The 26816-nt window shown below is 46.4% G+C and overlaps 1 pseudogene; it reads left to right on the plus strand.

Annotated features, from left to right (window-relative positions):
* LOC133118956 (NACHT, LRR and PYD domains-containing protein 3-like) overlaps positions 1-25685 on the plus strand; it is a 179462-nt pseudogene extending 153777 nt beyond the window's left edge.
* The last annotated feature ends 1131 nt before the right edge of the window (positions 25686-26816 follow it).

Genomic DNA, 26816 nt, shown 5'->3' on the forward strand with positions numbered 1-26816 from the left:
AACCTGTCCAGGGTGTATTCCTGCCTTTTGCCCAATGTATGCGACCCTGTTCAGGATAAGCAGGTTAAGATAATGAATGAATGAATGAATTAGTTTATTGAAATGGTACAGGATAGATCTAAAATGAGATGTAGCAAGTTAGCCAGCTAATTTATAACTAACTCAGTCAAGAAAATGTTTAAAAGTGAATATGTCTCCAGATGAGTTTCTTAAACGTAAGTGGAGAGAGAAGGCAGACAGAAATAGAAGAGAAAGCACAACTGCCAATGAAGAGCGGTAAGAAACAGAAAGATAGAAGTGAGAAGTGGTGAGGATGTGTAAATAAATGGAGGAATAGGTGAGGAGGAGGCACAAATGAGCGAATGGTCAGAGGAGGAGAGAGTGGACTGGAGCATGTCACAGGTAGCCAACACAGCAGCAGAAGATTCCTTAGTGATATTACAGTTTGGTACAACATACATACTGATGTTATTACAACTGAGTTGGAGCACTGTAGGGAAGAAGACAACTTCAATAGTTTAGCTTATTGATGAAAGATTCTCTGTATAATCATGAAGATTTTTTATTTTTTTTAAATTCCATTTATTTTAAGATTTTTTCCCTTTTTCTCCCAATTTGGTAGCCAGTTGTACCCCGACTGATTCAATTAGAGCCAGCATTAGAGACACTGCTCACACCTCGTCCCTCACGCCTTCTTCAAGCCGTCTCCTCTCATGCTCGTGACCGTGATTCCGAGGCGCCCGGGGTGCTGTTGTATGTGGAGATCCACTGACCCTGCCAAGTCCCTCCCTCTGGAGCAGCGAGCCAATTATGCTGCTCCATGAGGGCCAGCCAAACTTGGCTTTTTGGCAGGACCAGGAATCGAACCCCCATCCCCGGTGTGCAACTGCAGCAAACTGCAACCACACGTTGCGCCACCACGGCCCCTAAATCATGAAGATTATTAAACGTGTTTTCACTTTGTCATTATGGCATATTGAGTGTAGAAAAACACATCTATAAAAACTGAAGGGGTGAGAGCTTTCAGTATCTAGTCTTGATTCTTGCCTTTTGAGTGGCATGGATTCTGTTATTGGCTTTTTTTCTGTTAGGACCAGAATTGTGCCCATTGAAGTGAAGAAAGCCATAAAAACATTGTTAAGGGCAGAGAAAAAAAAAAACAGTCAAAGACATCGGTGATGTGGAACATCAAACAGTTACAGAATCAGCAGGTAGCTGAATGTATCTGATATATTTTAAAGTTCTGCCACGCCTCACAACTAAAGACACGCAAAGACACGTACACAAAAGGAATCACTTGTACTTGGGTACAGCTACAGCACAAAATTAACGCAGGGGTGCCAAGAATTGTGAAACCAGTTTTTTTTATTTATTATTATTCTTTATTTTAATTTGTTTTGTGTCTACATTATTGTTGTGCATGTTTATGTAGGGAGCCCACAGGATATGAGCATGTCGTAGGTATGTCAGTCTGCCTTTAGCTGTGTTAGCTTGCAATGCTGTGGGAAGTTTGTCACAGAAAACCAAAACCAAACCCATGGGCCACTGTGACAGATGTGTGTTATATTTTACATCTTACCATTAACTGTGCCAAATGTCCCAAAGCATTGCAAACTAACTCACTGTCCACTCTGAAAGATGTTATCTTTTTCATCCTACCTAACCTTTTTATTCTATAATGTATTCATTCTTCTTTACAGACTGCACAGTTGTAACCTAAGTGAGGAGTCATGTGAAATTGTGGCCTCAGCTCTCCAGTCATCAAACTCAACCCTGACAGATCTTGACCTCAGCAGCAATAACCTGGGAGATTCAGGAGTGAAGCTGCTCTGTGCTGGACTGATGAGTCCAAACTGTAAACTACAGAGACTGGACCTCAGCAGCAATAACCTGGGAGATGCAGGAGTGAAGCTGCTCTGTGCCGGACTGATGAGTCCAAACTGTAAACTACTGAGACTGGACCTCAGCTACAATAACCTGGGAGATTCAGGAGTGAAGCTGCTCTGTGCTGGACTGATGAGTCAAAACTGTAAACTACAGAGACTGGGGTGAGTAGTGCGGTGTTCTGTGTGACCTTAACAAAATAGAATTAGTGATTATGGCTCTATACAGTGAAATGATGAAAAGCTCTTTCTCTCTTAGTTTACTACTCTGTCCATTGGCATTCTTTTTTGTCCACATTAGTCTCATCCCTCTCTTCTTACTCCTCTATCACAGCAAAGAAAAGCAGGATAAAACTTGATGAGTCTTAGGGTTGGCAGGTTTGTGTTTCCTGACCAGAATGTAAGGTTTCAGTGGAGTCTGTAGTATCAGGGCACAGGTGATGACTGGATGCTGGATGTCTGATTGATGTGGTAAAAGACTGACCACCTGCATAGTAAAATGTTTCAGGTCTGTCACACATTACAGTCTTCATCCATCTCCACTATTCACTACCTGCTATGAACTGTTATAAAATCCTTAATTTTACCCCACTCTCTGATGAAGGGGAGCTGTACTCCTCACAATACAGTACACCTCATTCCCACCTACAGAACAGGACTTTTGTGCTGACTGTAAAGAGCTCATTCCCACCTACAGAACAGGACTTGTCTACTGACTGTAAAGAGCTCATTCCCACCTACAGAACAGGACTTTTGTGCTGACTGTAAAGAGCTCATTCCCACCTACAGAACAGGACTTGTCTACTGACTGTAAAGAGCTCATTCCCACCTACAGAACAGGACTGTAAAGAGGTGCTGCATTTGGCAGTTGGTGATAAGAACCCTGATAAGAAAGCCAAAGGGCCAGATAACTGCAAGGACACGTTCAGAGGAGGTAACAACAGCATGGTGCCCTGACTAATGATGTCCAGTAAGTGAAGGAGAATGCTGCTCTCAGAGCCAAGATCAGTCAGCACAGGGGCCCCTCAGGGTTGTGTTCACTCCCCGGTTTTTTTCACACTAAATACAGATGAGCACCAGCAGACAACCTGGGAGCTGTGCCTAATGCACAGTGGCAGTAGCCTTGTAGCATTCTGCGATGGACAGGTTTGTTCAATGGTGTGACTCAAAACATCTGATTTTAAATGTGAAGTAGAGGGAGGAGATGGTGTTTGACCCTACATCAGTGGGCGAGCACAGGCCAGCTGTCATCCATGGCCAAGCCATCACACAGGTTACATTTTTCATTTTATTTGTATAGCGCTTTTAATAGAAGACAGTCACTAAGATGCTTTTCACCGTCAAAAAGTGGTGAGAAAAAACTCCCCAATGGGAAATCTCGGGAGGAACCTGGCTATAGAGGGGGAGCCCATCCTCCGCTGGCTGGCAAGGTGTAAAGTAAGGGCAGAATGGATATAACAGAAATGTGATATGAAATCTATCACAGCCAGTCAAATGGGCTGAACAGGTCACAGTAGAGGTAATAATCTAGCTGAAAGTAGAAAGTGTAAAATGAGGGAAAGTACAGTGAGCTGGTTTAGAGCGGCAGGGTGATGCAACTTGAGCTCCAGGATGTGTCGAGGTTTGGTCATGAACCGGGGGAGGAACAGGGCTACAGCGGTCCGCAACCTTACTTTACTTACTTTCTTATTTCATTTAACAGGGACCATGCCCATCACAACTGATGAGCCAGAGTTTGCTCTGTAGCTCATTTTCATCTGCTGTCCCTGAACAGGGACGACATTAAACTACATTACAAAACACTTACACCACAACAATCCATTTGATGTGATTACAGTAACCAGGTAGATAAAATACTAGTTCAGTCAGGACCACTGGTGTCAAAGTTAGAATCTTCATTATCAATCTTAGACACAATATGTTGGGTGGTATGTCTCTGTTCTGGAAGCCCTCCCAGCCATCCATACAAGCATGGATGAGACCAGGAGGGGGCACCAGCAAACCCCCAGAACTGTCATACACCAATACGCTGTTGGTAAGATGGACTCCGGCTGACATGGTGACTATGTGAACGACATTCGGCTACCGGAAGAAGCCCTTCATCCAGTCAGCTCGAGGCCATTTGAACATGATGTGGGTTTGTGGCTGTGTGTAGCAACAGCATTTTGGACTAAAATTTCAACCAGGGGAAGCCTTGGATGTAATTTCAGACACTGAAGCATATGGGTGTTAATACTTTTATAACAAGAGAGTTGTTTTCTTATGGACTAATAATGTCCAGTATGTGAAGGAGAATGCTCCTCTCAGAGCTAAGATGAGTCAGCACAAGGGCCCCTCAAGCTGTGTTAGCTTGCAATGCTGTGGGAAGTTTGTCACAGAAAACCAAAAGGAAAAAAGCAAAAGATGTATCTTGTAACAAAAGGGCAAAAAGTAACAAAAGGCCAAAAACTAGGGCTAGACCCCAAATAGCAAGCACATGAGGTAAAAACTCCCCATTGGGGACTAAAATCCTCTAACAGAGGCTCAGGAGAAACCCGGCTTTTGAGGGGGAGCCTATCCTCTGCTGGACAGCAAGGTCTAAAGGTAGGATGGATAAGACAGATATTTTGTAAATTGGAGAAATTGAATTGGGTTGAACCGGGTTCAAATGAGGGAAAGTATAGTGAGCAGTTTGAGGGGCGGTGAGATGCAGTTGGAGCTCCAGGATATGATAAGGTGTGGGCATGAACCAGGGGAAAATGGGCATTTTCCAGCATACACATCAGGTTTTTTCTGTTCAATAAATATTCGCACAAGGGATGTAATTCTCGATTTGCATTTTCATTTTGGCGCGCATATGCTTCCTTGTAGCACAGCCTACAATAGTGATCTGTGCAAACCTCACAGATCACTATCAAGTCTCACCCATTGACCCTGAGACACACGCATTTGAACCAGTTCACACACTCACACGTGAGAAAAGACAGGTGTGGCACCTGTCTTTTCTCACGGTGAGTCGGCCGAGAAGGGATGAAACCCACTAGACGAAAATAAACATGATTTTAAAAGCAGTCTCGTTGTATTTGGAGCCACGTTTGGACACTTGAGGATCTTTTGACATTTTTTGGTGATCTTTACCCGTCTGGCCGGTAGGCGGGGTTACTGTGAGGATCTGCCGCGTTTGTCCCACTCTGCACCTGCACGCTCAGAAAGGCGGTGTGCTCTGATGGGTAGGTATACTGTGAACAACGCTCCAGTAAGTTAGTACGTTTTAAATAGTAAAATATTGTTTCAGTTGAGAACTTCGACATATTTCATTTGTCACGTCATTTTTTTCTATGAATTGTAGTGTTTGGCTGCAATACAAAGTCCCGCAGGAGGTTTTTAACCTTCCATGTCGAAGAATTGTATGCAAACTTAACGTTAGCTACTAGCTGCTATTAGCCTATGTTTGGGAACATTGCTTAAATATGCGCGAATATGAAAGTTTAAATGCAGTTCCTTATGTTTTGCTTGTGCAGCCAATGAAAAGATGCCCCTGCGAAAATGAGAGATAATTGATGTTATTTCGAATTTAAATGTTTACTGATAGGGGTTTACAGTCTACCAGACAATTTTACAAGAAAAACACGAAGTATTTTATTAATTTATTTATTAAAATTCAATTTACTTGACACTGCACCAATCTGCCCCCTGCCTAAACCTTGCAGGGGCCCCCCGATATTTTGCGTTACGCCACTGGGCAATATCGTGATATTTTGAAGATATCGTATCGTACCGTAAAATTTCATATCGGTTCATCCCTACCACACACACACACACACAGTCAGTCACGCACGCACATACACACTCAATCACACCCTCGCACAAATGCTCACAAAGATCACCTCTCCCGAACTATTACATTTTTTTCTTACATGTGTAACTAAATCAATTTATTTTATTCAGCTGAGTTTGTCTTATTGGTTTGGCCTGTCATTTTCGGTTCTATTTGTTTTATTTGTGCTGGTCAATTATAAACTAAATTATAGTTTATATAAACTCAATTATAAACTAAATTATAATTGGGAGAAGTGGATTCGGCCGAGGGGCCTCTGCGACCAAAACATACACAGTGTCTATTTGCTCCAGCCCTGATTTGCAATCTCACTCTGAGTTTTTCATGAAACTTGAGAGCCTTGTCGCGTTAATCATGAATTGTGTTCTTATTAATTTGGTTAAACCACAGAACAAAATTACCATTCCCATAATTCTAGGGGAGACAAAATGGTGAGAGAAATGGAGCCGGCGTAATTAGGAGAGAGCTGAGGAAACTTTTCAATACCTAATCGATTTCCTAACCGTAAATTCAGCAACTCATGTTTGTAAAACGTGTGGCTAGGTGTTTACTAAGTTAATAAGGCTGCAGTTGTTTGGAGATAACAATGCTTATTTGCTACTTTACGTTACACCTGATGACACTGACACAAGTCATTTGTGTAAACGTTTATCTGGACGCATTCAGATAACGTGCAGTTATTTAAATAATTCATAGCGTCGTCATGTGTCATTTGCTTCAGCAGGCTTTGGTGGTCTTGCCGACAATCGCTGAGATGGTCAAAGAACAAAATAACTCTTTTTGTTTTACTTTGGGAGGCTACTAGCGGCGTGATGATAACATAAAGTTAATTTAGGTTACAAAGTAGATTACGGTGATCTAAACGCAGAGTAAAATTAAAAGATTTGTGAACATCGTGGATATCGGCACGGCTTGGACGCAAACTGACCAATGGAGACAATAGACCAGACCTATGCCTTATATAAATGGTTACCAGAGCAAAAAAAAAAGTCCATTAACAGTTTATCCATTTATGTGTTATGATGAATGTTGAACTTTTTAAAAATGTATATATGTTTGCTGACCGAAGAACATATCACGGGGGATCCCCACAGTGATCATAAGAACACTTTCTTGTGTTTGCAAAATTCATGTTTGCAAATCAGATTCTGTCTCATATGTGATCATCATAGAGAAAATGTTTGGTAATTAAATCATTGCAGTCGGTTTCAAACCTTTATCTTTTTTTGGTTAATGAAGCTAAATAATTGCCTTAGAATTTGGTGGATTAATTTATGAAATCATTTAAGAATAATTTATGAATGTAATTTACACAACCCTCTCCCTGTTTTTTGTATGTACCACTCAGGGATGCATATGCAAATAGGAAATGACATATGTATGAACTGGCAAGGTGAACATTATTACAATCTCCAGTGAATTTTAGTGTTTGTGTGTGTGTCCATGTGTATGTGGTTTCTCCACAGGCTGGGTTGGTGTAATCTCACAGAGGGCTGCTGTGATGTTCTGGCCTCAGTCTTGCGTTCTCCTCACTCAGAGCTGAGTGATCTGGAGCTGAGAGACAACGAGCTGCAGGATTCAGGAGTGAGAGCGCTCTCTGCTGGACTGGAGGACCCACACTGTAAACTGCAGAGACTGGGGTGAGTACAAACACAAACCCTTCAATCGGGGTTGGAAATGTGCAATTTTTTAAAGGGGCAATAAAAGCAAAATGCAGGGGCGTTTTCAAAATAAATGTGTGAAATTTACATAGTAGCATTTCAGCTTTTTTTAAAAACAGTTGTAGTGACAAACTACTATCATGTGCAATTGGCATCAATATAAGTTAAAACTACAGGCAGGAGAGGAGGTCTCACAGAATTTTTGATGAAGAAGCGATCCATAGTACCTCTGAGATGGGCAATGCAATGATCACATTTGTTCTATGATGGGGAGGTGCACAGACTTCCTTTCCATTTTCTTTTCCAACTATAAACACAAGAAGAAAAAGATAATTCTATTTTACAGTATATAGTAGGCTATAATATAAAATAATATAGTACAATAATGATATTCTATATTAATAATTATGGCTGTGTGTTTGTCACGGAAGTGACGTATTCTGTGATTTCTGCGCAAACATCACATTACATTTTATTCAGCAGACACTTCAAGGTCAAATCAAGGTCATAGAAGAAACAACAGAACAGGTCCGATAAGGTCCAATTTGCATAGGATCGGTTATAAAGCAATGAACATAAGTCTATTACGTAAGGTAGATAGGCCAGGTCTGTAAGTAATAAGGTCAGGAACTACAGTACTGAGACAAATACACATGTGAAGGTCCTAGATTAAAGTAGATAATACAACATGGGGCTAAAGTCTGAGACTGGTGAAGATAAGTGACAATAGATTAGCAGACTCCCGCAGAGGAGTCAAGGTACAGTGTGAAGAGGTGAGTCTTCAGACTGTGGTAGAAAATGGGCAGTGAGTGAGCAGTTCTTATAGCAATGGGGAGGTTGTTTCACCACTGGGGAGCTAGAGTAGAGAAGCTCTGCAGTCGGGACAAGCGAGAGCCATTCACTCAGCTGGCAGGATGAGCAAGTCGGGCTGGCATTTGGACATTCCTCGGCTGTGTCCCAATCGGTGCTCTTGCCTACTTGCACTGATTCGGAGGTGGTCCCTGTTTTTGGCATCTCTGTGGTTTCCCTGTTTTTATGCTTTCTGTGATTTTTCTACAGTTTTGTACGGCAACTGTCAACCTTATATTTCCCTTATATAGACCTACAGGTAACCATGCTTCTGAACTCGATAGCTCATTGTTTAATTAATGTGTGCTTTTAAACCTGCACTCCGACCCGTATATTGCATCAATTCCCGGAAGTATCCACTGTAATGTTTCAAATTGGGGATGATTTAGCAGCTAGTCACAGATGAGTTAATCACAGTCCAGTCAAAAACGTCAGCCTGAGTTTAGGGGGCAGCCTATAGCATAGTGGCTGAAGTGCTTGACTGGGAACAAGAAGGTTGGTGGTTCAAGCCCCAGTGAAGCTGCAGTAAGATCTGTGCTGCTGCTGAACCCTTGAGCAAGGCCCTTAGCCCCACATTGATCCCGGCTCCTGCTTTGTCGAATCAACTGTCAGCTAAATAACTGAGATGTAATGTAATGTTCTGCTAAATTAAAGACAAACGGCATGCTCTTACTTTCCAAGATAATTCAAAGCCATCCAATACATCAGCCTATAAGTGTGTTTTACTTTTATCCTTGGAGCAGTTTTTAAAAAAAAGTTAAAGCGCTGTTGCTAGAGTTGCTACAGTGCGTTATTTCAATCATTTCCCACTACTGCACCTAAGGTCTTTGGTTTATTTAATAAATGAATCTTAAAAACACTCTGATTTCTGGCTCTTTCAGTTTACTGTTATTTTCAACATCTGTGCTGTGACTGATCCGTGACTTTAGTCCAGCGTTTCCTAACCTTTTTCCTTCAGTGGTGCACTTTCCACATTTACTGAATCATGTCACACCACTCTAAAAAGCCAGTGACATGGGCTACACTGATGTGATGTCAACAGTAGCCATGAATGTCTCTGGGAGTTTGAATTTCCAGACGATTTTTAGTGACATTTATCTTGGCTTTTGTGAATGGGATTACATTTTTCCCGCAGGATTTTATGAAACTGTTATGACGGTACTATGGACTGCTTTGGTGGTGTGGTTTTACTCTTTTGTGCCAGAGGGCTCTGTCCCTGGCTGTGAGCGGGACACTACCTACACCAAACCGCCATAATCATACGGTCTTTGTGTTTGTTTTTCCTTTTCATATCACATTTTCGGTTTCATATCACTATTTCCATAGAGTGCACTAAGTTTGGGGGTGCACACCCGGCTGCTAGCTCACGTTTCCCAGAGCAAACACACGCAACACATCCACTCCATATTCACACCCTAACAGTTAAATCGCTCATTTAAAATAACACACACATAGATGTCTTTGTTACTTTGTCACCGTTTATTGTTGTCCAGCTGTTAAATGTTGTGGAGCCCTCTGTTTGTTGTTTCTTTAGGTTTGTAATATTTAAAAAAATTAAAGACCATTCGCCATATTTAAAATGCATGGCATGTAATCTAATCTAATGTTGCTTAAATTACGTCTCCTCATTAATTTAATGTTAACTGATGATATTTGAAACTATTTGAAGCCTACATGAATCACATGACCGCCCAGTGTTTTTACCCTCCATTGACACAACTCTCTCTATTGCTCTGAGGAAATGCAAAAGCAGAAGCCAACACTATCATTGTTTTTTGGTTACCAGATTACCCACTGCGACAGGAAATATGTAAAAGCATACATGTTCCCTCCACCATTTCCTCGAGGGCCCGCAGGACCCACACCTGAAACCCTTGCTCCCCTCTCGGACCATTCCAGCTCCAGAGGGCCCTTTAGTGGTCTTTTTCTGAAGTGCATAAAACAGTAAAAAGGATACAGTATAACTAACAGTGAATGCGTCTTAATAAAACTTAGTGCATATATTATATATTTAATATTTATGGCTACGAATCACGTTGTTTTCATTGGTTATCACATTAATATGGCTTTTGATATGAGTGCATATTAAATACGTATTACCATTGTGCTAAATAATGGCCTGTAGGAGGCTCTGCACCAAATGTCCATATTGAATAGCTTTTCCTGAAGAAGTAAGAAAACCTCTGTGTTCCCAAAGTGTTCCAAAATCGCACTACCCCGAAAAGCATATCTGCTGGCAGTGAAAATATTTACAGTTTTACCATGGGACAAATACCAGGCGCATTTGAGAGCAAAAAAAAAGTTGGGCAAACAAGTGACCCGGAAATCGGGCTGATGAGAAATGAGCAGTTTGCTGTTTTAGCAGAATTTCAGCTACTGCATGAGGAACCAAAAATGGGCGATAAGCAACGATCGATGCAGAAGCCGTTACAGCAGAAGCAGCTGCTGAAATTGATCGCAGACAAGGGGGGAGACCCCTAGTGACAGCATCAAGTTTCTGAGAATAATATGCAACAGGCCTGTTTCTACCATGTTTTTTGCAGAAGAACAGCAGTCATATAACCAGCCTTCTCATTCATAGTCAAAAGAAAGGGTTTGTTAATGTCAGGAAGGCCCAAAGTCGGGGCTGATGTCAGTTCTCGTTTAAATTTCTGAAAATACATGTCAGCAGTCTCTGTCCATGTAACCTTATCGTTAGCAGAGAGATTTAGGCCGTGGGTCAAGTAGTCAGGGATCCACTGTCTACAATAACCTGTCATGCCTTTTTTTTTTTTTACTTTGGAGTTTAGGAGAATCGAGAATCGCCTGGATTCTGTCAATTCCCAAATATTTTCCTGCTTCAGAAATTTTGTGGCCTAGATATATAACTTCAATCAGGGTGAACTGGAGTTTTTCTTGTTTGACCTTGCGGCCCTGTTACTTGGAATTTTAGCAGAATCTTGAATTGGGAATGTCAACAACATACTGAATTAGTATTTGGAACTGTTTGGAATTCTCCTGCAGAACAGCAGAGAATACCCTTGTGGTAGTCTAGACCAGGTGTATTGTTTTGTCTTAAACGTAAAAGCAAACCAGTACTGGGAATCAATATGAAGCGGCATACTGAAAAAAAAAAAAAAAAACATGAGCAAGATCGATCACAGTGAAATGTTTTGCATTGCCCGGGACTTGGGCCACACTAGTAGTTTAGGTTAGATACAACTGGAGCACAGTGTTTACACCTGTGTTTTTCTACAGGCAGAATTGTATTGCACAGAGAGTTAGGACAGGGAACCACAACACCAGCTTTGAACAACGCATGAAAAACAGCCAATTCCTTCCTCAGCCTCTGGGCGGAGGGGACATTTGCGTTTACATGGCCTGTACTCTGACTTTAGGGGTAACTTGAAGTAGAGTAGCCCCAGTCATGAGCCCCACATCATATTTGGGCATGGCCCACAGTTGAGAGGGGATTGCACTCAGTTTTGGGTCTGACACATGCAAATACATGTGTGTCACAAGGCAATGCATGAATGCTGTCAGAGAATCTGAAAACTGGTGTGCATTAACACACAGAGAGGGAGAATATTTTGTGAGTTCTCCTCTCTTCCCAAGCTGTAGTCCAAACATAATTTAACCCAGGGCCCTGTGTCCTCCCATTTTTTTGTTTGAGGCTTTACGCAGAGACACATGGGGTACACTTCCCAAAATGGTACAAAATGGCTGTTGTGCTGAGCTCAATTGTACAGACAATGCAAAAATCTTATCCTACCAAAAACAATTTAGTACACAATTTCTACTCCTTCCCTACATGCAGTTTTCTTTTCATTCTCACTGGCTTTTCACCAGTGCCTCATTTCGTCCTGTGTCTGAGCAAGGTACTCAAACCCCTTTTTCTTCTGTTCAATACATCTTTTACATCAATCTTCTACACATTCTCAAACCCTCTGCTACATCCTAGTTCCTCCATCACTGGCATATTTACCTGGTCTTAGCTGTGCCTGGACATCTGTCCAGATCCCACGCATAGAAGTACATTTCAAAGTTTTCTACACTGTTAATTCTAACAATTGTTAAACCGTCATTTGTGCATTCTACAACCAATCCTAATATCGCTGCCAAGCAGGTTTACCAGACATACAGGAGAGAATATAAATGCATGTTTTAAAATGATAGTAGAACCCGCATTGTTATCCTGAACCAATGAAGGAATTATAAACTTTTCTGTTGTATTACCTTCTCCGACATCTTGACTGACCACAGTTTTTCCACAAGGTGGAGGCTTTGATCCCCACAATTTAGCTGTTATTACAGAATGACCAGCCCCCATATTTACAATAACTAATGCTCGCCTATTCACTTTTAACAACCCGATTGGTAATGAATTTGCAGGCGTTCGATATAGAAAACCCGCGGACTCACCACCCCGTTCATGCGCCCTGCACACCTTCATTGTCCTTGCAATCCAGTTTGGCTGCCAGGATTTCGGGAAAGCACCAGCGCCCTGTGGCATCTGAGTCCAGCCATTCCATCCGGGGCAGCCACCAGGGTTTTGGATCGTGACATTACCCTGGGGAGCCGTTTCCCAAAGTCCAGTATCCTGAAGCCAGCTCTTTCCGTTCATGAAGCAGTTAGTCAGCTGGGTTCTGTACGGGGCGAGACTGGCATGTTATCTCCAGGTTTCTCCATTCCGCTGTGTGCATCGTATTTTTGTGTAAGTCTCTCAAGAACATCATTAACAGTTTCACCAAACCTTCTCCACCCACCTGACTCGGATCTGCAGGTCCTCACACACGGCCTGCAACTCTGACAGCTTCCAGAGACGAGTTGCAGGACCGTCAGACCCTGGTCTTCCTGACCCACTCTGGGGTTTGGGCATTCTGTGCAGTTCACCCGTGGTGGAAATGACCTTTCCCGTGGAATCTGGGCTTGCTGAGGCTGTTGCCTGACTCCGCTATCCGCAGCCCCACTGCTGGAAAGTGGGGGTCTCGCAGCACTGGACTCTGCTCCTCGGTGGGTGGGTGCAGGGGCAGCTGTGCCGGGTGTTGCTGATAGTGGTCTGGCGGACACGCAGGGTAATCTAGGTCCAGGTCAATTTTGTATATGCTGGCGAGTTATGCTAAATTTGGATCAAAAGAGCAGTTGAAATGCACAACGGGAGGTAACACTGAATAAAAATAAATAAATAAATGAAAAATGACAAAGAAAGTAATACATTTTTTTTTTTTTTTTATTCTTTTTTTTTACTGCAGGTGTATCTCCTTCTTCCTTCTTAGCCTGCTTTTCCTGTCTTAACATTGTTTCTTTTTTTTCTTCACAAATCCAAACATATTTCCATTTCCATTTATTTTTACAGTATAAAATGATAATACACTGGTGTGTGGTTGCCGACCCATACTGTCATGCATTATTTTCATAGGACCCGCAAATTCTGGGTCTTGCCTCTTTGAACTCTTTGAGCTCATGGTTATTACCTCACCCCACTACCTTTTTTTTTTTTTAACTTAATTAACTTCATTACTTTAAAAGACCATTTGTCTCCAATGTCGACACTTTCACACATGCGCGCACACACATACAGACCCGCTACACACCTCTCTGTGTAAGGTGGCGAGCGGGGCGGAGAGCCAAGGGCGACCAATGCTAGAACCCTTCTAGACTAGTAGACAGAGATAGGGGTACACAGCCACGGGAAGACTTCTCCCGGAAAAGAAATAAACAACACTTAAATCTTATAAAGGGGAAACAGAAATAGCCCAAAAACGGTTAAGGGAAACAGAAAACAACCCTTAACAAACAGGGCGAACCAATAACTCAGGATATGTGCCAATAGCTGGGCACAAATGGTCACAGACCAAGAAACAAAAATAAAATACAACCTGGCGAGAAAAAAACCAAGCACGAAAATAAAAACCTCGAGACGCAGCTCGGGACAAAACGCAAACCAAAATACATGTACCGGGGACACCGTCCCTCTACCACCAACTCACACGAGTCCAAAGAAAAACAAAACCCTTGAGGAAGGCGACAGCACATAAACACTCTCAGCTGAACGCCTTCCTTACCTTTTCTCATAAATTCCTTTTTTTAGCGAATAAACCACCAGCACCGAACCTGACTCGTATTAGTGCAGAGTCTACCAGGTGCACTCACACTCACACACCAACGGCGATTGGCTGCCATGCAAGGCGCCGACCAGCTCGTCAGGAGCATTTGGGGGTTAGGTGTCTTGCTCCAGGACACTTTGACACAGCCCGGGCGGGGGATCGAACTGGCAACCCTCCGACTGCCAGACAACTGCTCTTACTGCCTGAGCCATGTTACCCCTATTTTCTCATTTGTCTGCACACAGTGGGCCTCATTTATCAATATTTTTGCCAATCTGTGTCTAAATTTATGTTATGGAAAGCAAACTAACAAATTCCACCGGATTTATGGAATGCCTAGGCCTAGGCTTTTTTTCATATCCGCATATGTATGCTGATGAATACCAATCAGTCGGAAACAAAAACTCATGCGCAGGATTAGCATAAATTGATGCCTCTAAAATACCTGAAGGAGTAAGGAATTTAATTTCTGGCAATTTAAAGAGTTGGCCGAGAAAAGATTAAAGACACTTTCAAAATTCAAAATGACTGTCTTTCAAAATTCGGTGTAAACATACTAACATGTAAACATAATTTGTTTCTAATTGGCTTACTTCACTGCGTATATGCCACATAGGACAGGAATAAAAAGGAATGGAGCCGGTGTAAAATGTTCTGCGGTGTCCTAGGTGCTGTATACACACCGGAGCCGTGCTGCGTGCGGAGTAAAATGGGGCTAAGCAGTGGAATGTCAGGGCCGGGGAAGACTAAAGCTTTTGTTACCTCTGTGCTTTCCGTAGTCTGTTTCCTGCTCCATTCACTCATTTGTTTGTTTCACCTGTGCTCCATTTGTTGTCTCCGCCTCCCACTCCTTATATGTACTTCCTTCCTGTCTCTTGTCATTTATTTCACCTGTTCCTGATCTGTTCCCCAGTTCACACACCTGATTCTTGTTTCTACTTGTTAGACCGGTATATGTGCCACAGATGTTTTGTTTGCTCAACGCTAGTTCGCCATACCCTGTATTCTGAGTCTGTCCCTGTATTTTCCTGTCCTGGTTCTAGCCCCCTGTACCCCATGCCTACCCCTGTAATTCCGTCTGGTCTGCTCTGATTTTGGATTTCCTGTTTTTGATCTCTGCCTGGCTTTGGACTTTGTGGGGGTTTTTTTGTGTGCTTTCGTCTGTGTGGACTTCCTTCCTGTTCTTGAACTCTGCCTGTTATCCGACCACTCTTCTGTGTGCCCTTTATGTACCCGTCTGTCTGGATTTTTGACCATTACCTGTTTCTGGATTGTGTTTTGGATCTGCCCACTGTTCATGAAAGCCTGCCTGTTTTCACCTTCTCCCTGAGTCTGCTCTTGGTTCCTCTGACAGCCGCTTTATTTTCTCTGTGCCTATTTTAACAGCTACAGTAGCCTAAACACAGGTTTCACATCTATTACTCATTATTACTCAACTACAATCATGTGGCAAGTTAGCTTGCAAAGTTATACCTTCACCTATTTCTCTGACTTTTTGGCAATTTTGTAAACCTTTTTGTCGGCCAAGAGGTGTGAGAAATGTCGCTCCTTGAACCCAGCAGAGGGCAGTGTTGACTGTGGAATGGTTAAGTGTCCATATTCTAATACAATCTGGAGGTGGATGCATCATGTTTATTGATATTAGATTATAATGTCTCACATGTTATAACCATATTTGTGCTTGTTAAACATGCACATAATGCTACCAGGTTAGATAATTATCCCTTTCAGAACCACATCTTCAACTGAAAGTGTGTGCTAACTGTGGCAGTGATAAATTAAGTTTTGAATTCAGTGGCATCCTCTTGTGTTTCTAACCGGACATGTTGCAGTGGGACAGCATGTCTAACCACTTTTAAGAGATAGTGGTGATCTCCTTAAGCCACTACAATAGTTTTTATGTAAACATCCACAGGACAATATGGCTTTAAAACAGAAAATGATCCTGAAAAAATCAAACAGAATATATGAAATGCCAGATTCCATAGTTAGGGCCCTATAGATGCTTATTGAATCATAATCATATATTATTCATATCTGAATAATGACTATTTATGTGTTGCATGTCTTATTTCTGCTTAAGTTGAGCTGGGGTTACTATGTATAACATGGCCATGCTCCACCTCGATGTGGCCAATAGTATGTTGGACGGTCTCCCGTTGTACAAGATGCGGCTTTAGACGATCTCACACTCCCACACTTAGTGGAAATGTCTGTTTCTCCATCAGTCATGAATGACATTGAATCTGTGATTTGTACAGACGTCTTTTTCTGCGATCACCCCAATGAACTGGGCACAGGCAGTTTCATGGCTGTAACGGGTTTACATTTAACCTGTTCCTTTTCATAAGGATGATCTGGGACTTAAGTTTAGAAAACGGTAGCTCTTCTTTGGCTGTATTCTAAGCAGTGTTAAATTGTATTATCATTTCTGACTCCTCACTGCTTCGGTTTTCCGCTGCCTGGCGCTGAAACGCTGTGGGGAGGGGGGCTCCTCTGCCAGCCACGCACCTGTCACGCCCAGGACGTGTTTCTTGGAGACATTGTGCTTTTTTAACGTTTCAATTCAGACTGTTGATGCTCCGACAGCAAAAGCACTGTTCCCAGCCATGCTTTGGCCGCACTCTTTGCAATAAATGCAATGCGTAATGTTGGCCGTTTTATCATATCTGAGCCACGGAAATTGGACAGGCCATTCTTTGCGCAAGGCAGTATATTTTGGCCTTTTTGTATGTGGTCTGCTCTGGCTCTGGCTCGGAGTCAGATGAAGATGTTAGGTCAGGATTAGGCATCTTCCCGGGGACAGGGGAGACAGGTGGTGGAGCGGTTACCTCCGCCGATGATGTTGGGTCTGGGCTGGGCCTTTCAGGGCCGGGGACAGGTGTAACGGGCACCGCAGTCACACAGAGACAGACCTGCTAAATGTCAGGCAGACAGATTTTTGGTCGCATGTCGCACTCTGGAGGACTGTCTAAGCTATGACGGGTACGCCTCATTTATAGCAAACTTTGTTTACGCGTTTTATGGAATTCATGTTCAACTCCAGTTTAGCATGAATTAATCAGGATTACCCAAATTAATCACCCATTTTAATGTTGAATCCAATTGTGTTTTTTAGATGATAAATAATTTGAATATTCAATTGGCTTATTAAAATAATTTTGCCACTGCAAATTAAAATAACTGTGAAAAGCTTTGATCCATCCCTCATTATTTGTGTCAATGCATTTCCGAATGATTCACGGTCAAGTTTGTTTGGCTCACGTTTGATAAATGAGGCAACAGAAATGTACAAGACATGAAGCATGAGAAGGAGTAATGTTACAGGGTAATTTTAATCCAGTTATTTCACCCATTTTGATAAACACCCCTCCTTTGATGTGTGTGTGTGTGGTGACACAGTATGTGTTTATGTGTGTTGGGGGTCGGGGGGGTATGTGAGTGTTTGTCCATCCATCCATCCATCCCATCCATACATCCATTTTCTATGAGTGCCTTCAGGGCACGTCTCAGTAGTCCTGCACAAAAAATTTTAGTCCTTTCTCAAAAACAGAAAAAATTCAGGAACATCAAAAAAGAAAAACGAAAAAGAGCCGGAATCCCCACGGTTGCGTTGATCCGTCTTGGTCGTTGGCGGGGCCGTCCACTCCTCGAGTTTCCCCGGCGTTGGAAGTCCTCCCTCTCCACCTAGCCAGTCAGTTCGTCTGCAGTTGGAGAGGGACAGGTTAGCTGGGGTATTTTTAGAATGACACGCTCACGTGAATCCAGACTTTTGTGTCTTCCGCGAAGTCCGCCACGGCTCTCTTGAGTAGGGGGGTGTGCGCTTTGAATGGCCGTAGCATTCACTAGCTCCGCGTCTCTCCTCCTCTATCCTGAGCCCCGTTCTGTTCTTGAGCACTTCCCTTTGTAGGGCGGCGCTCCCCTCCAAGGTGCCGCTCTGTTAAGTAAGAGATTGGGAAATAGACATGGTTAATAACCTTCCCCAGCTCCCGGCACCGGCGTACTGGCCGTTTCAATCCCGTGGTGTCCCAATTGTGTGTGTGTGTGTGTGTGTGTGTGTGTGTGTGTGTGTGTGTGTGTGTGTGTGTGTGTGTGTGTGTGTGTGTGTGTGTGTGTGTGTGTGTGTGTGTGTGTGTGTGTGTGTGTGTGTGTGTGTGTGTGGGGGGTTTGTGTATGTGTATGTATGTAGAGTACTGTGCAAAAGTCTGAGGCATCTGTATAACATTCTGTTCAGTAAGATTCTTTCAAAAATAATTAAATGAAAGGTCCTAAATAAACGCACTATACATTTTACATTACATTTTTGTAATTTGCCAGAATAGTTAAAAACTTAATAAAATCAATATTTTTTGTGACCACCCTTCGGCGTTAAAACTGCATCACTTCTCTGAGATCAACGCTGTCCTGCAGTTCTATAAGACAATCAGCAGGGAGGTTGTTCCAAGCATGTTGGAGAACTTGCCACAGTTCTTCTGCAGACTTTGGTTGGCTCCTTGCTAAGACTTATGCACTGTGTGTGTGTGTGTGTGTGTGTTAGTGTGTTTATGTGTATATGTGTAGGGGGGTATGTGTATGTTAGTTGACGTTGTGGTGCCTCGGGGTGGATCCTGAGGTGTAGTGGGTGATGTATAAATGCATAGTGTGGTGCCTCGGGGTGGATCCTGAGGTGTAGTGGGTGATGTATAAATGCATAGTGTGGTGCCTCGGGGTGGATCCTGAGGTGTAGTGGGTGATGTATAAATGCATAGTGTGGTGCCTCGGGGTTGATCCTGAGGTGTAGTGGGTGATGTATAAATGCATAGTGTGGGGCCTCGGGGTGGATCCTGAGGTGTAGTGGGTGATGTATAAATGCATAGTGTGGTGCCTCGGGGTGGATCCTGAGGTGTAGTGGGTGATGTATAAATGCATAGTGTGGGGCCTCGGGGTGGATCCTGAGGTGTAGTGGGTGATGTATAAATGCATAGTGTGGTGCCTCGGGGTGGATCCTGAGGTGTAGTGGGTGATGTATAAATGCATAGTGTGGTGCCTCGGGGTGGATCCTGAGGTGTAGTGGGTGATGTATAAATGCATAGTGTGGTGCCTCGGGGTGGATCCTGAGGTGTAGTGGGTGATGTATAAATGCATTGTGTGGGGCCTCGGGGTGGATCCTGAGGTGTAGTGGGTGATGTATAAATGCATAGTGTGGTGCCTCGGGGTGGATCCTGAGGTGTAGTGGGTGATGTATAAATGCATAGTGTGGTGCCTCGGGGTGGATCCTGAGGTGTAGTGGGTGATGTATAAATGCATAGTGTGGGGCCTCGGGGTGGATCCTGAGGTGTAGTGGGTGATGTATAAATGCATAGTGTGGTGTCAAACTGGAAACCAGACACGGGAGTCAGAAGTTATCAGGAAAAATTAATCTTTTTATCTTTTTCGGGGTATTGGTGATAGCGCCCCCCTCAGGGCAAGGGTAGGGAAAAACGGGAGAAATAAAAGGGGCCGTTCAGGCAAAATCAACTCAAGTTCTTCCTGGACCGGGGTATGCTCCAGAACCTCCTTCCTTCTTCCCTCTTGGGCCATGTCAGGGCTGGGGGGGAAGCACAGAGGTACAGGGTAAGTACGATTGGGGTTTTATTAGGCTCACGTGTCCGGCGTCAGACTCCGGGTCTTTGGGTTTGCCGTCGGGGAAGGTGGGGTCTCCTTCAGGGGCGGTTTGTGGGGTCGGTACGGCAGGGCGTAGACGTTCCGTCCTCTGTCCGGTTCGGCACTGGCTCTTCCTCTCTCTTGTCTCTCCCTCTTTTAGGATAGGCGCCAACTGACTCTGTTTGTAGCCTCGACCGCGCCTTAAATCTCTTCCCCTGCTCATTAGAGAAAAGGGCTATCAACCATATTTTCTGAAGAAATTTCTGTTTTATGACAGTACAAGTATGTGATGTCGGCATATTTGAACGTAAACTTAACAAAATGCTTAAGAATAAAGGCATGTATTAGAGATTAATTTAACATTTTAAAATGCACCAGAAGCCTCCAAATTGCATCAGAAAATTTTATTTTTGGCCAACTACTTACATTTTGGGGAACACTGTCAATGTTTTGTAAGGTGTGTGACACACACAGCTCTGTTAGTTTATGAGAATGTGCTGTAAGGTGTGTGGCACACACAGCTCTGTTAGTTTATGTGAATGTGCTGTAAGGTGTGTGACACACACAGCTCTGTTAGTTTATGTGAATGTGCTGTTAGGTGTGTGACACACACAGCTCTGTTAGTTTATGTGAATGTGCTGTAAGGTGTGTGACACACACAGCTCTGTTAGTTTATGTGAATGTGCTGTAAGGTGTGTGACACACACAGCTCTGTTAGTTTATGTGAATGTGCTGTAAGGTGTGTGACACACACAGCTCTGTTAGTTTATGTGAATGTGCTGTAAGGTGTGTGTGTTCTTCTCTCTGCAGGCTGTCAGGCTGTAGAGTCACACAGAGAGGCTGTGATTCTCTGGCTTCAGCTCTGTGTTCAAACCCCTCACACCTGAAAGAGCTGGACCTGAGATACAATCACCCAGGAGACTCAGGAGTGAGAGCGCTGTCTGCTGCTAAACTGGACACACTGCTGTAAGTACACACACACACACACACACTGCTGTAAGTACACACACACACACACACACTCACACTGCTGTAAGTACACACACACACACACACACTGCTGTAAGTACACACACACACACACTGCAGTAAGTACACACACACACACACACACACTCACGCTGCTGTAAGTACACACACACACACTCACACTTCTGTAAGTACACACACACACACTCACACTGCTGTAAGTACACACACACACACACACACACTCACGCTGCTGTAAGTACACACACACACACACACACACACACACTCACGCTGCTGTAAGTACACACACACACACACACACACTGCTGTAAGTACACACACACACACACTCACACTGCTGAAAGTACACACACACACACTCACTGCTGTAAGTACACACACACACACACACCCCCCCCCCACACACACACGCTCTCACACACACACACACACCCCTCCACCCCACACACACACGCTCTCACACACACACACACACACACACACACACAATCATACCCCTCCGCCCCACACACACACACACACACACACTCACTCTGTTCTGTGTTTCTTACAGTGTGGAACATGGAGGAGAGAACAGGATCAAACCAGGACCCAGGAAATGTGAGTCTTTATCGGTGGAGGGGTGTGTGTGTGTTTGTGTGTGTGTGTGTGTGTGTGTGTGTGTGTGTATGTGTGGGGTGGGGGGGGTGGGGGTATGTGTGTGTGTTTGTGTGGGGGGGGGGGGGGCTGTGTGTGTGTGTGGGCCGGAGGGGTATGTGTTTGTGTGTGTGTGTGTGTGTGTGTGTGGGGCGGAGGGGTATGTGTGTGTGTGTGTGTTGGGTGGGGGGATGTGTGGGGGCGGATGTTATGTGCGTGTGTGTGTGGGGGGGGTGTGTGTTGTGCGTATGTGGGGGTGGGGGGGTGTGTGTGGGGCGGAGGGGTATGTGTGTGTGTGTGGGGCGGAGGGGAATGTGTGGGTGTGTGTGTGTGTGGGGCGGAGGGGTGTGTGGGGGGGTATGCGTGTCTGTGTGTGTGTGTGGGGCGGAGGGGTATGTGTGTGTGTTTGTGTGTGTGTGTGTGTGTGGGGCAGAGGGGTGTGTGTCAGGGGTGTGTGTGTGTGTGTGTGTGTGGGGTGGGAGGGTATATGTGTGTGTGTGTGTGTGTGGGCGGGGGGAAGGGGTATGTATGTGTATGTGTGTGTGTGTGTGTGTGTGTGTGTGTGTGGCGGAGGTGTGTGTGTGTTTGTATGTGTGGGGGGGGCGTATGCGTGTGTGTGTGTGGGGGGGGGTGTGTGTGGGGCGGAGGGGTATGTGTGTGTGTGTGTGTGGGGCGGAGGGGTGTGTGTGTGTGTGTGTGTGTGGGGCGGAGGGGGGTGTGTGTGTGTGTGTGGGTGGGGCAGAGGGGTATGTCTGTGTGGGGCGGAGGGGTATGTGTGTGTGTGTGTGTGTATGTTGGGCGGAGGGGTGTGTGGGGGAGGTATGTGTGTGTGTGTGTGGGGCGGAGGGGTGTGTGTGTGTTTGTGTGTCCGTGTGGGGGGGGGTATGTGTGTGTGTGGGGCGGAGGGGGGTGTGTGTGTGTGTGTGTTGGGTGGGGGGGGTGTGTGTGTGTGTGTGGGGGTGTGTGTGTGTGTGTGTGGGGCGGAGGGGTGTGTGGAGGGGGTATGCGTGTCTGTGTGTGTGTGTGGGGCGGTATGTGTGTGTGTGTGTGTGGGGCGGAGGGGTGTGTGTGTGTGTGTGGGGTGGGGGGGTGTGTGGGGGCGGGCGGTATGTGTGTGTGTGTGTGTGTGTGTGTTTGTGGGGCGGAGGGGTGTGTGGGGCTGGTGTGTGTGTGTGTGTGTGGGGCGGAGGGGTATGTGTGTGTGTGTGTGTGTGTGTGTATGTGTCTGTGTGTGGTGCGGAGGGGTATGTGTGTGTGTGGGGCGGAGGGGTGTGTGGGGCTGGTATGTGTGTGTGTGTGGGGCGGAGGGGTGTGTAGGGGGGGTGTGTGTGTGTGTGTTGGGTGGGGTGTGTGTGTGTGGGGCGGAGGGGTATGTTTGTGTGTGTGTGTTTGTGAGTCTGTGTGGGGGGGGTATGTGTGTTTTTGTGGGGTGGATGGGTGTGTGGGGCGGAGGGGTATGTGTGTGTGTGTGTGTGGTGCGGAGGGGTATGTGTGTGTGTGGGGCGTAGGGGAATGTGTGTGTGTGTGTGTGTGGGGCGGAGGGGTTTGTGGGGGGGGTATATGTGTGTGTGTGTGTGGGGCAGAGGGGTATGTGTGTGTGTGGGGCGGAGGGGTGTGTGGGGCTGGTATGTGTGTGTGTTTGTGTGGGGCGGAGGGGTATGTGTGTGTGTGGGGCGGAGGGGTGTGTGGGGCTGGTATGTGTGTGTGTTTGTGTGGGGCGGAGGGGTATGTGTGTGGGGGGTGTGTGTGTGTATTTGTGTGTGTGTGTGTGTGTGTGTGGGGGATGTGTGTGTGTGTGTGTGTGTGTGTGTGTGTGTGTGTGTGTGGGGCGGAGGGGTGTGTGTGTGTGTGGGGGATGTGTGTGTGTGTGTGTGGGGCGGAGGGGTATGTATGTGTGTGTGTGTGTGTGTGTGGGGCGGAGGGGTGTGGGGGGGGTATGCGTGTCTGTGTGTGTGTGTGTGTGTGGGGCGGAGGGGTGTGTGGGGGGGGTATATATGTGTGTGTGTGTGTGGGGCAGAGGGGTATGTGTGTGTGTGGGGCGTAGGGGAATGTGTGTGTGTGTGTGTGTGTGGGGCGGAGGGGTTTGTGGGGGGGGTATATGTGTGTGTGTGTGGGGCAGAGGGGTAGGTGTGTGTGTGTGTGTGGGGGAGGGGTGTGTGGGGGGGGTATGCATGTCTGTGTGTGTGTGTGTGTGTGTGTGTGTGTGTGGGGCGGAGGGGTATGTGTGTGTATGTGTGTAGGTGTGTGTGTGTGTGTGTGTGTGGGGGGGGGGGGGGCGGGCGTGTGTGTGTCTGGGGCGGAGGGGTGTGTGGGGGGGTATGTGTGTGTGTGTGTATGTGGGGGGGGCGTATGTTTGTGTGTGTGGGGGGGGTGTGTGTGTGGGGTGGGGGGGTGTGTGTGTGTGTGTGTGTGTGTAAGTGTGGGGGGGGGCGGGCGTGTGTGTGTGTGGGGAGGAGGGGTGTGTGTGTGTGTGTGTGTGTGTGTGTGTGTGTGGGGCAGAGGGGTGTGTGGGGGGGGTGTGTGTGTGGGGTGGGGGGGTATGTGTGTGTGTGTGTGTGTGTGTGTGTGTGTGGGGGGGGGGGTATGTGTGTGTGTGTGTGTGTTTGTGGGGCGGAGGGGTGTGTGGGGCTGGTGTGTGTGTGTGTGTGTGTGGGGCGGAGGGGTATGTGTGTGTGTGTGTGTGTGTAGGTGTCTGTGTGTGGTGCGGAGGGGTATGTGTGTGTGTGGGGCGGAGGGGTGTGTGGGGCTGGTATGTGTGTGTGTGTGTGTGTGTGGGGCGGAGGGGTGTGTAGGGGGGGTATGTGTGTGTGTGTGTTGGGTGGGGTGTGTGTGTGTGGGGCGGAGGGGTATGTGTGTGTGTGTGTGTGGTGCGGAGGGGTATGTGTGTGTGTGGGGCGGAGGGGTGTGTGGGGCTGGTATGTGTGTGTGTTTGTGTGGGGCGGAGGGGTATGTGTGTGGGGGGGTGTGTGTGTGTGTGTGTGTGTGTGTGGGGCGGAGGGGTGTGTGTGTGTGTGGGGGATGTGTGTGTGTGTGTGTGGGGCGGAGGGGTGTGTGGGGGGGGCCTGTGTGTGTGTGTGTGTGTGTGAGGGGGAGGGGTATGTGTGTGTGTGTGTGTGTGTGTGTGTGTGTGGGGCGGAGGGGTGTGGGGGGGGCGTATGTGTGTGTGTGCGTGTGTGTGTGTGTGTGTGTGTGTGTGTGAGGGGGAGGGGTATGTGTGTGTGTGTGTGTATGTGAGTGTGTGTGTGTGGGCGGAGGGGGTGTGGGGGGGGCGTATGTGTGTGTGTGTGTGTGTGTGTGTGTGTGTGTGTGTGTGTGTGTGTCTGTGTGTGTGTGTGGGTGAGAGACTTCATCATAAAATCTCTCACTCACATAATGAGGTGAATATGAATAATAATTAATGTCATTAATGTCTCTGGTGTGCAGACGGCTGTCGGCTCACACTGGATCCAAACACAGCGTACAGAGAGCTGTCTCTGTCTGAGGGGAACAGGAAGGTGACACACACACCGGGGAGAGAGGAGCCATATCCTGATCATCCAGAGAGATTTGATTTCTGGTACCAGGTTCTGTGCAGAGAGAGTGTGTGTGAGCGCTGTTACTGGGAGGCTGAGTGGAGTGTGTCTGAGGGGGAGGGGTTTATATAGCAGTGACATATAAAGGAATCAGCAGGAAAGGACAGGATAAGGACTGTGTGTTTGGATGGAATAAAAACTCCTGGAGTCTGTGGTGCTATGAACACAGTTACTATGTCTGGCACAATTATAACCGCACAGACCTACCTGCCCGCCCCTCCCCCCACCACAGAGCAGGAGTGTGTGATGATGGTGCTGGTGCAGGAGTGTGTGTGTACAGGGTAGGAGTGTGTGTGGACCGTCCGGCTGGCACTCTGTCCTTCTACAGCGTCTCTGACTCTGACACACTGACACTCCTGCACACATTCCACACACACTTCACTCAACACACACCCCTCTGTGCTGGGTTTAGAGTGTGGAGGGGCTCAGTGTCCCTCTGCCACCTGGAGTAGAGACACACACACCCCTCCACCCCACACACACACACTGTGGCACCCCACGGGGAGAGAGAGGCAGAGAGAGCAGGAATAAGTGTGTCCAAAATTACATTTTAATTTGAATAAATACACACACATTTTAATAAATTTAAATAAAAAACAGGAAAAAAAATCACAGGCCAAAAAATTAGGTACACCTAGGTTAGGCCCTCTCTGAATTACGTGGCTCTGTCAGCCCGTCTGTATCTGGGGCGGTCCGTCCTATCCGCGCCTTTCCTGGCACGGAGATCCACGTCCCCGCTTTGTCGCCCGGTTCTGCGTCGTTGGCTGTTTCTCGTGCGTGCTGGCTCCGCATCCGTCTCCCTTACTGCTCAGCCCCGTTCTGTGGTTGTGCCCGGCCTTTTGTAGGGCTCCTCTCTCTCTCTCCAACTCGTCCCAGCTGCGCCTGTCCAATCAGAGCCTTAGAGTTCACTGCCCACATTTCACTGCCCACATTCCCCACGCGCCTTTCCTCCGGTGCTGCTGGCTTGGTGCTGATCACACACATACCCCTCCATCCACACCACACACACATCCCCTCCATCCCACACACACACACATACCTCCTACACACATCCACACCCCACACACACACACACACATACCCCTCCACCCCACACACACACACACACACACACACACATACCCTCCACCCCACACACACACACACACACATACCCCTCCACCCCACACACACACACACACACACACACATACCCCTCCATCCCACACACACACACACACACATACCCTCCACCCCACACACACACACACACACATACCCCTCCACCCCACACACACACACACACACACACACACACACATACCCCTCCACCCCACACACACATACACACACACACATACCCCTCCACCCCACACACACACACCAACACACAAACACACACCCCCCCACCACACGCATACACACACACACACACACACAGACCCCTCCACCCCCCCCCCCCCACACACACACACATACCCCTCCACCCCACATACACACACACACACACACACACACACACATACCCTCCACCCCCCCCCCCCCACACACACACACACACACACATACCCCTCCATCCCACACACACACACACACATACCCCTCCACCCCACACACACACACACACACATACCCCTCCACCCCACACACACACACACACACACACACACACATACCCCTCCACCCCACACACACATACACACACACACATACCCCTC

Source organism: Conger conger, chromosome 19 (genome assembly GCF_963514075.1).
Source record: "Conger conger chromosome 19, fConCon1.1, whole genome shotgun sequence".
In the NCBI taxonomy this organism is placed as follows: Eukaryota; Metazoa; Chordata; class Actinopteri; order Anguilliformes; family Congridae; genus Conger; species Conger conger.